Genomic DNA, 12031 nt, shown 5'->3' on the forward strand with positions numbered 1-12031 from the left:
AAACTGGAAAACGGATTGAGCTAACCACGAAGGAGACCAAGGACAAATACAAGGACCAAACCCTATATTCAAAGAATTCAGGTAATTCTGAATTCGATGAAATCTTTAGAGAATATCTTGCTCCGAAGTCATGTTAAAATCTTGCGAAAGATCTTTCTCCATCAACCATCGAACTTAGAAATTCCAAAATATCATCATCAATATCTTCGATATTTTTGAGGATATTTTCATAAATATTCTCGTCCGAAATTATATACCTCCTCGTGCTTCCTATGTATCATTATATTGGAAACATTCAATAGAAAATTTAGTACCGAAAAGCAGATTATGCGAAACTAGGAATAAAACCGTGGACAAATCACAAAGAATAAGTTTGAATTCAAAGAATCCAAATGATTCAATATCTGCTAAAGATTTTAGTGAATATCTTGCTCTTTACTCTAAATCCTTGCAGATAATAGTTTCTATCATCCTCTGATCTTAGATATTCCGAGATATTATCGTATCTTTCATTGTAAATATCCTCCATATTTCTGGAGATATTTTTATAACTAATACTATATGAAATCATTTATCTCTTCGTGCTATCAGTGTTACATCATATAGAAACTGTTAGTTTATATATTCTGTAAACTTTCGAGCTTAAAATATGAATGTTTTTGAAGTAGTGTTGGGAACTGATGCATGAGTTAGTATAATATAATGACACTTGATCAACGTGATTATATTACAGTAAGTCATGCTGAGTTCTAATGGGACATGATGGTTAACAGTAGATCATTCCACCATCATGTGTCATGTTATATAACTCTTTCATTCTAATTAATTTCTGAATATATCAAGAAAGTACATTCTTGATAGCTCTATTCTCAATGATTCTGGTAATTTGACGAATCAAATCGTGCTATTACGTTCTTTCTTGATTATAACATTAAATTCATTCGAAACTCCATACTTACAAATTCTAGACCATTACTCGTTTTACTAGAGTTCGAGAGAAGATTAAAAAGACGAAGAGCTTCGAAACATAAAGGAATATATAAAACTCGACAACAACACCGAAATTACAATAATTAAAATTTAAAACATCACGACAATTAAAATTAAAAGATTACAATCAAACTACTCGTCATCGTCAATTGTCATCTGCAAAGTAGCGTTCACCAATCATTTCACCATCCGTAAGGTACTCTGGAGACATCGGTATTTCTCTTGATGCCTCAACTGCTGCTTCAGCTGATTCATCGAGGTAACGATAACCCAACGTCTCTTCATCTTCAAGAACCGCATACAAAGAAATGCGTTTACCGCGATCTTCAATAGTATCTTTTATAAAGTACCATTGATCATCGGTACACAGAAAACTTGCCCTACAATCCGCATCATAATCGTCTTTATAAAAGAACACAGACGTGAATTCACACGGAACTTTTTCCTTCAGAAAGAATAGCAAGTCTTGTAAACCAACATCACGAATGTCGATATCTTCAAACGAAATACTGTCGCCCCACTTATATTCCTTCATTTGATTACGGAAATCACCTCTGTAATGAACATCGAATGAAACAATCATTGGGGGAAGTGTTAACATTTTGCAATTTGGGAGTGTTAATTTTGATTTTTAAGAAAGGTGGAAATATAAAAGAAATATATGTTTGAGTGTTTAAAATGAAGTATATGGTTGGTGTTTTTATAGTGTAAAAGTGACCGTTGGGATAGCCGTTGGAATTTTATTTTTTATTTTACTCACGGCTAAAAATTTGGGCAAGTTTTTGGGCGAAGGTGGACGATGCCCGTTGGGACCTCTCTCATGATAGTTTCATTCGTGCTCTTCGAATAATCAAATTATTTTATCTGTATTATTCAATAATGATAAAACCCTAGTTATCAACACATATTCGTCATGAAAACATTTTTTTTGTTTGCCATGACCACCTCACTCAAATTTCGGGACGAAATTTCTTTAACGGGTAGGTACTGTGACGACCCGGAAATTTCCGATCAAATTTAAACTTAATCTTTATGTGTTTCCAACATGATATGCGAAGTTCGTAATATCGAGTCTCAAAATTTTCGAACTGATTACATACATTCATTTAACTTTAACTGTTTTCGACGATTCACGAACGATTAGTTGTAAATAGATATGTGTGTGTGTGTGTATGTATGTATGTATGTATGTATGTATATATATATATATGATAATGAGAAATATAATTTGAAATATTATATGTTATAGCTATTAAAATTTAATTAGGTTAAATAAAATTTCCTATATATAATTAAATAATTAAACTTATTATGATGATATGAATATGATTAATTATTATTAATATGGAGTGTTACTAATAAATAACTTATTGTGATATCCATACCCCTTTACAGCATTTCAAACTTAACAAAATTTAATAAGGAAATTTATAGTCATAAATAGAAACAAGTAACTTGACATATATGAAGAAGTCTAATACGTCTGTACTAACTAGCATATCACTTTAACTTTTTTGGTCAAACTACTCCACCGTATTTAAAATATCAAAGGAAATCAATTCCATTAATTACGGCTAAATTATAGGTCAGATACACTTCACATTCCATAGTTGATTAACCATAAAACTCAATTAAAATATATGAATTTCTTCATCAAATAAATCATTCACATAAACAAATAAATTACATGTAATCTGTTAGCTTTCGACATCAATATTCACTTTCTCCTAATTTCCTGTTTTCATGGGAGTGAATGTCGATAAAGAAGACTTTGGGTTACTATTTAGCTTTAAGTTTTCCTTTTCCATTTCACTAATCATTTATATAGTAATATCCAAATATATATACACATATTTATAGGATAAATGAACACACATATACACGAGTACATGCACACTCATTCACTAACACACCACTTATATTTTTTTTTTACTTTATGTCTCTGTACTACCGAATCCAACAACCCTTTTGAATTTAAAACCAATATCACATGTAATTTATTCTATTCTTCCAACTTGTTAGTGTTAGTGGGAGACAAGGATAAAGAAAGGTGACATATATGTTGAATCTAGTCAAGTTCCCAAACTCCATCAAGAAGTTGATATTAATCAACTATACAATTAAAAAAAAAAACTGAACCCTTTTGCTCCACAAGTTCAAACGACACCACAACCATCTTGCTTCCACTTCATCTCCTCGTTGATCGCCACCTCAACCGTAAACAATTGTGAGCCATCATTTAATCACCACCATTAGAACCGCCATTAACCACCACAACCTCAACGAATAACCAACCCGTCACCTGCAACTATCTTTATTAAGTTTCTATTTGGTCCGAAAGTCACACCCACTTCATCTCAAAACCATCGAACACAGCCTGCTACATCTGCTTCGATGCTTATGTTCTGAGTATACAAATACCTCATCAACTTCATCTCTTTCCCTCTCTCTCTTACGTCTCTCTCTCTCTCTCCCTTCCTTGTCTCGAATTCGAACACCACCACAAAAGAATTACTGCAGCTGCTACTTTCTTTTAGTGATATTTCTGCCTTCCTGTTACATCCATGAACTGCTACGGCTGCTATAACAGCTCTCTTCTCGAATTATGGCAGCTGCCACTATTACGATTTCCTGCTCAATGAGTAAATGTTACAACGAGATAGGTGATTACGGTGAAATGAAACATGGTGAGATGTAATGATTATGATGATTGATGACGAAGAAGAATGAAGTTGATGATTTTTGTAAGACGGTGATAGGTAATGGGTTTCGTTCTTAAATTAAATTAGAACCGATGATAATTATAATTGTGTTTACGATTATATTAGGATTATGAGGATACCTATTATGTTAGCGAAATTAGATGATGATAATTATTAGTTGATGATGATATTAAATTAAGGATGATGAAGATGGCAAGTATGGTGTATGAATAATGATTGATGATGGTCTGGTAGATTTAAATGTAAGAGAAGAAGAAGAAGATAGCAGTTAAAGGGATAAAACAATTTTAGTTTAGAGTTATTACACAAAAGCAGAATCAGTTAAATGGTAACGGGTGGTGTTGATGAAAGAGAGGTCGGGTGTTCAATCCTAGGCTTCAGCAAGATATTTTTTATTTAAACAACCTGCTGTTAGGTTTATGGTTGGGCTAGAAGTTCCTGCTGGGCCAAGACTTACTTCTTGTTGGGTCAAAAATTGAAATGGTGTTTAGTGGGCTGAAATAAAAACAGTTTAAATCAATTTAAGGATTAAGTTCATCATGATTGTAAAGATGGAGTATGGGTTTAGAGTGTTGTGTTTGAGCAAGAGGTCTGGTGTTCAAACCTGGGTTGTGGCAATAATTATTTTTAAGAAGCCTATTTAATCCCTTTAAGGTAGTATTACTTTTCTTATTATTATTATTATTATTATTATTATTATTATTATTATTATTATTATTATTATTATTATATTATTATTATTATTATTATTATCATCATCATTATTATTATTATTATTATTGTTATTAACATTATTATTATTACAAATAAATATTTAATACAAAAATACATTACAATTATATCAATGTTACATATTACTTTATTTTATCAATAAAATGTAATCAATTAAACTATATATTTTTTATCATAAAAACCTTAATGTAAGTTCTTATTTTGTTTATGAATGATAAACATTATAATTAAACTACTTTAATAAGAAACTATTTTATTAATATTAATAAATGAGTTAATGAAACACATAAATTATTAAGATAACATTTATATCACTGATAATATATAAACTTATTCGATTATGAGTATATGTTTAATATATATAATTGATATAGGTTCTTGAATCCAAGGCCAACCCTACACTTGTTAAATGTCGTCATAAGTATTTTTACTACAAAATACAGTATGGTGAGTTTCATTTGCTCCCTTTTACTCTTTACATTTTTGGGCTGAGAATACACGCAAATGCTTTATTAACTGTTTTACAATAATTATATGTGTGAGTTTCATTTACCTTTTTACCCTTTATATTTTTGGGCTGAGAATACATGCGCAACTTTTATAACTGTTTTACGAAATAGACACAAGTAATCGAAATTACGTTCTATGGTTGAATGATCGAAACTGAATATGCCCCTTTTTATTAAGTCTGGTAATCTAAGAATTAGGGAACAGACACCCTAATTGACGCGAACTCTAAAGATAGATCTATCGGACCCAACAAGCCCCATCCAAAGTACCGGATGCTTTAGTACTTCGAAATTTATATCATGTCCGAAGGAGGATCCCGGAATGATGGGGATATTCTTATATGCATATTGTGAATGTTGGTTACCAGGTGTTCAATCCATATGAATGATATTTTGTCTCTATGCATGGGACGTATGTTTATGAGAAATGAAAATATGAAATCTTGTGGTCTATTAAAATTATGAAATGATTATTTATGTTAAACTAATGAACTCACCAACCTTTTGGTTGACACTTGAAAGCATGTTTATTCTCAGGTATGAAAGAAATCTTCCGCTGTGCATTTGCTCATTTTAAGGACATTATTTGGAGTCGATCATCGCTCTGAGATCAAATGTTGATGACTTCATCCAGATGGATTAGGACGGGGCATTTCAGTTGTATGGAACATTTCAGTTATAATTCTGGTTTTGATTGTAAATCGGTCTTGGCGGTTGATAATTATTCTGATAATTATTTCCAGGCATTTGGTTTAGATATGAAATATTCTCTCTTTGTTCCATTGTTAGTTCAATACTAAGACAATCTTTTGTCAAATGTGGTCCTCCACGCTGCTTACAACTAATTCGTATTGAGTGGATATCTTTAGTCATCTTTTCCATTCGTCTCTCGACAGCATCTATCTTTGCTTAAATGGAATCTAAGTCATGGCTAGAATCGGCTCTAGCTGCTTTAGATGATCTAACGATATCTTTTTCTTGGTGCCACTCATGTGAGTGGGAAGCAGTGTTATCAATAATTTTATAAGCATCAGTTTCGGTTTTCTTCATAATAGAACCACCAGCTGCTATATCTATGTCTTTCCTTGTAGTGATGTCGCATCCTTGGTAGAATATTTGTACTATTTGACAGGTGTCTAAACCATGTTGCAGACATCCTCTCAATAACTTTCCAAATCTGGTCCAAGCCTCATATAAAGTTTCATTTGGCTTCTGTGTAAACGTAACAATTTCTCCTTGAAGTCTTATGGCTTTAGATGCCGGAAAGAATTGTTTAAGAAATTTTTCAACTAAAACATCTCATGTGTCAATCGCCCCTTCAGGTAACGATTCCAACCAATCTTTGGCTTCTCCCTTTAAAATCCAGGGAAATAACATGAGATATATCTGTTCATCTTCAACTTCTCTTATTTTAAATAGTGTGCAGATCCTATTAAAGGTACGAAGATGTTCATTTGGATCTTCCTTCGGCACACCACTAAATTGGCATTGATTAGTCACCATGTGTAGAATTTGTCCTTTGATTACATAATCTGGCGCATTAATGTCTGGATGAGTAATTGCGTGACCTTGGCCAGTGCGTTTAGCTCTCATTCGGTCTTCCATACTTAAAGGTTCCAGATTTTCCATGATTGAATTTGTTGAATCGGAATCACTAGAAGATTCTGATTTAATGGTTCGTTCCTCACCAATCTCTGTTTGAATGATTGGTGGTTCCGGAGGAAAAATTAATGGTTCAGGATCTATGAATTGTCCCTGAATATTCTCCGGATTCTCAATTGTGAGGTCGGGTTCAAAAAATGGATTATCGGAAATTTGAATTGGAGTACTTGGTCGACTGGATGACGATTCTAAAGGAAAATCAACGGCGATAATATTAGCTAGATGTCTTGATCGAGTTACAGGTGGTGAACGTACAAAAGGTGGTGAACGTCTTGCTCGGTGCATTCACTGAATATCCTATTAGTTTTTAAAAGGAAAGAAAAATTATATAAGTTATCCAATTAATAGACTTTTCTGATTTTGCCCACGTTTCGAATAGCCAAAAGATGCAGCAGAGGGGCAGGATTCATTTGGTCTCAATATAATTGAGTACTGTTTGGCTCCAATACCCCGGTCCACGTACAAATCCAACTATTACTACGAACCAGAAAATTTTGATGTCTATCAATTTAACCACTTAAAATAAATTTTAGTAATTTTAAGAAATTTAGATAAGAAGTAGAATAAAAATCTATGTCCTAAAAACTAGAATGGCGAGAAATAAGAAAGAAAAAGAGCGCGTCGAAAAAGGTCGAAAAAGAAAAGAAAAAGAGCGACTTATAAAATTTTAAAAATACTCGACTAACCCAACCTTATTACTATCACTAACTTAAAATTAAAATTGCAAATTGAGATTACTAATTGGAGTGATAATTGATACATAGGTAAAAGGCGTCGAAAAATAAAAATAAGAAAGTAGCGCGTTGAAACTTAAAAAGGAACTAAAAACTAAAAACTAAAAGTTGCGTCTAAAAATATTAAAGCTTACAAGTAAAACTATATCCCAAATGGCAATATCTTAAAAAGGAACTAAAACTTAAAAAGGCGTCGCAAAATTCTAAAGCACCTAAATCTTAGTCTAAAGAAAAAGTACTTAAGGGATTTTACGGCAAAGCCTAAAAATCTAGAAATAAAAATAACTATGGCAAAAACTATATTTAAAACTAAATACGAGCGAAAAATATAAATTATTACGCTAAAACAAATAAAAATATACAAAATATAAAAATATATTAAAATTTGTAAAAAGTACAATTTTTATAAAAAATATTATTTTTATATTATTTATTTAATAAAAGTATTAATTTTATAAATTAATTAAACTAAATAAAACAAAATAAACTAATTAAAAGTAAATATTATAATAATAATACCCTAATTAGGGTTTAAAATTAATAATAATAATAATTATCCCGTAATTAATGCTGTTAGGGTTTCTGTGTGGCCTGTCAGAGAGAACTCCGCTAGTCGCGGTACTCCCAGCTGGAAAACTCCGCAAGTCGCGGGGTTTGATAATACTGGGCTCAGATTGGGCTAAAACAGTTTGGCCCAGTTTCGTTTTATAATTAAAATATGCTTTGGGCTTCGATTTTAATCTGGCCCAGTTCGTTTTTTTTATAATAATTTGATAAAATAATAGATATATAATTTATATAAAATATATTTCAAAAACTTAAAATAAAAATACTTATTAAAAATAAAAATCTTAAAAATAAGTTAATATTTTTTTTTTTTTGGTTTTAAAATTTTTTATATTTTTTTATATATGTTTTAAATAAACACAAAATATTTAAATAAAACTTATATTTTTATAAAATAAAAATAAAGAAACTTTATAAAACTTAAATATTTAACAAACTCTTAAAATATTTATATTTTTGTTTTTCTTTTTATATTTTCGAATATTTAAAACGTATTTTTACAAAAGCGTATTTTTTATAAAAGTAAACTAAAAATAAATTTTTTTTTATATTTAGCGTTGCGCTTCCGGCTTTTAAGCTAGATTTTCCCCGGCAGCGGCGCCAAAAATACTTGATGTTATGCGAGGTGTATATAAAATAGCTTATAAATTTTAGCAGGAAAATACTATTAAATACGATACAATTTTACACAAGATATTTATTTATTTAGAGAATGGATATACTTAAACCTTGCTACAACAATTATAGACAGTGTACCTAATCGTACAGTAGTGTAGTTTTTAGTAAGTCCGGTTCGTTCCACAGGGAAAAATCTTTAAACAAAGCTTAACGCTATATTAGTTTTATTTTACAAAAATACAAATATATATATAAATAATATTATTATTATAAAGGGGGGTTTTTACCATTTAATGACCAGTTTGTCGATTTTAAAAATTTAGTTGCAGTTAAAACCTAATGTAAAAATAAATACAACTTAATTTAAAGCGTAAAATAAATAATGATAACGAAATTGTGATAAATAAAAGTGCGATAAAATAAAATTGCGATAATTAAAAAGTACGATAATTAAAAGTGCAATTAAATACAATTACAATAAATAAAAGTGCGATAATTAGAAGTGCAATTAAATATAAAATAAAGGAAATTAAATATGAAATAAAAGAATTATGCTTATTTAAACTTCCGTAATCATGATGTTTGACGTGTTGATTTTAGTTTTATGCCCATGGGTTAATTGTCCTTTGTCCTGGATTATTTAATATGTCCGTCTGGTTTTTGTCCATAACAGTCCATCAGTCATAAATATAAAGTGCGAGTGTCCTCGTCAAATTATCCTTATACCCGAAGTTAAATATTCCAACTAATTGGGGATTCGAATTGTAACACGGTTTTAATACTTTGTTTAATGAATACACCAGGTTATCGACTGCGTGTAAACCAAGGTTTTACTACTTTGTTAACAATTACACCAATTACCCTTGAACATAATTTCACCCCTGTTTCAACAAGTCTAAACTATTAATCCAGTTTCGTGTCCGGTAAAATGAATAATTATTGGTATTTATAGATATCTCGCCCACCGTACCCAGTCAAGCATATGTGGTAATATATAAATACGTCGAATTATAAGTTTGTATATTAAATTAACAAGGTATTGTTTAGTTAATATAAAACCCATTAATAGCACATAGTCTAATTTCCACAAGTGTCGTTCTTTTATCCAAACCTCAATTATGGTACAAAGCCCAATTACCCAATTTTAGTAATTAGCCCAACATCATGATTACTTCGTTTTAAATAAGCATAATAATAACTTAGCTACGAGACATTAAGTTAAAAAGGTTGAACATAACTTACAATGATAGCGTAGCGTTACACGGACAGAATTTCGACTTACACCCTTACAACATTTGCTAACATACCCTTATTATTAGAATTAAAATTAAAATTAAAATATAAATTATAAATATAAATATTACGTATAGATATAGAGAGGATGGATATATGATATTAAAAATGATCAAACTGCGTTGCCTTTTATAGGGATTTGAGTCCAGGGAATCTCAGCGACTCGCGGCACTTTTCCTCTTCAAACTCCGCGAGTCGCGGAGTTTGATTTTACAGCTCACTCCATTTTGGCTCCTTTCTTGCCGACGGATTTTTATATAAATATAATATATATATAATTTATATAATTAATTATATATTATATTATATTTATATACATAGTTAACTTGTAATTTTTAGTCCATTGCGTCGAGCGTTGAGAGTTGACTCTGGTTCCGGTCCCGGATTTTCGAACGTCCTTGCGTACAATTTAATATCTTGTACTTTGCGATTTGAATCTTGTACTCTTGTAATTTCGAGACGTTTCTTATCAATAATTGGAACCACTTTGATTGTATTTTGTACTTTTGAGCTTTTTGGACCTTTGCGTCTTCAATTCGTCGAATCTGTCTTTTGTCTTCACCTTTTATTTATTTAAACGAATATCACTTGTAAATAGAACAATTGCAACTAAAAGCTTGTTTTTCTTGAGGAATAATGTTATGAAATATATGTTCATTTTTTAGCATTATCAATATAATATAAAATTGTATCATATATCCATCCTCTCTATATCTATACGTAATATTTATATTTATAATTTATATTTTAATTTTAATTTTAATTTTAATTCTAATAATAAGGGTATGTTAGCAAATGTTGTAAGGGTGTAAGTCTAAATTCTGTCCGTGTAACGCTATGCTATCATTGTAAGTTATGTTCAACCTTTTTAACTTAATGTCTCGTAGCTAAGTTATTATTATGCTTATTTAAAACGAAGTAATCATGATGTTGGGCTAATTACTAAAATTGGGTAATTGGGCTTTGTACCATAATTGGGGTTTGGATAAAAGAACGACACTTGTGGAAATTAGACTATGGGCTATTAATGGGTTTTATATTAACTAAACAATACCTTGTTAATTTAATATAAAAACTTATAATTCGACGTATTTATATATAACCACATACGCTTGACTGGGTACGGTGGGCGGGATATCTATAAATACCAATAATTATTCATTTTACCGGACACGGAACTGGATTAATAGTTTAGACTTGTTGAAACAGGGGTGAAATTATGTTCAAGGGTAATTGGTGTAATTGTTAACAAAGTAGTAAAACCTTGGTTTACACGCAGTCGATAACCTGGTGTATTCATTAAACAAAGTATTAAAACCTTGTTACAATTCGAATCCCCAATTAGTTGGAATATTTAACTTCGGGTATAAGGATAATTTGACGAGGACAATCGCACTTTATATTTATGACTGATGGACTGTTATGGACAAAAACCAGACGGACATATTAAATAATCCAGGACAAAGGACAATTAACCCATGGGCATAAAACTAAAATCAACACGTCAAACATCATGATTACGGAAGTTTAAATAAGCATAATTCTTTTATTTCATATTTAATTTCCTTTATTTTATATTTAATTGCACTTCTAATTATAGCACTTTTATTTATTGTAATTGTATTTAATTGCACTTTTAATTATCGTACTTTTTAATTATCGCAATTTTATTTTATAGCACTTTTATTTATCGCAATTTCATTATCATTATTTATTTTACGCTTTAAATTAAGTTATATTTATTTTTACATTAGGTTTTAACTGCAACTAAAGTTTTAAAATCGACAAACCGGTCATTAAACGGTAAAACCCCCCTTTATAATAATAATATTATTTATATATATATTTGTATTTTTGTAAAATAAAACTAATATAGCGTTAAGCTTTGTATAAAGATTTTTCCCTGTGGAACGAACCGGACTTACTAAAAACTACACTACTGTACGATTAGGTACACTGCCTATAATTGTTGTAGCAAGGTTTAAGTATATCCATTCTCTAAATAAATAAATATCTTGTGTAAAATTGTATCGTATTTAATAGTATTTTACCCCGGTTCTAGTAAGTCCGGAAATATCTTGATGGATTGTACCCCGGTTCTAGAATTGCACGAACATATATTATATTGATAATGCTAAAAACGAACATATATTTCATAGCATTATTCCTCAAGAAATACAATCTTTTAGTTGCAATTGTTCTA

The sequence above is a fragment of the Rutidosis leptorrhynchoides genome, chromosome 10 (assembly GCF_046630445.1).
Source record: "Rutidosis leptorrhynchoides isolate AG116_Rl617_1_P2 chromosome 10, CSIRO_AGI_Rlap_v1, whole genome shotgun sequence".
In the NCBI taxonomy this organism is placed as follows: Eukaryota; Viridiplantae; Streptophyta; class Magnoliopsida; order Asterales; family Asteraceae; genus Rutidosis; species Rutidosis leptorrhynchoides.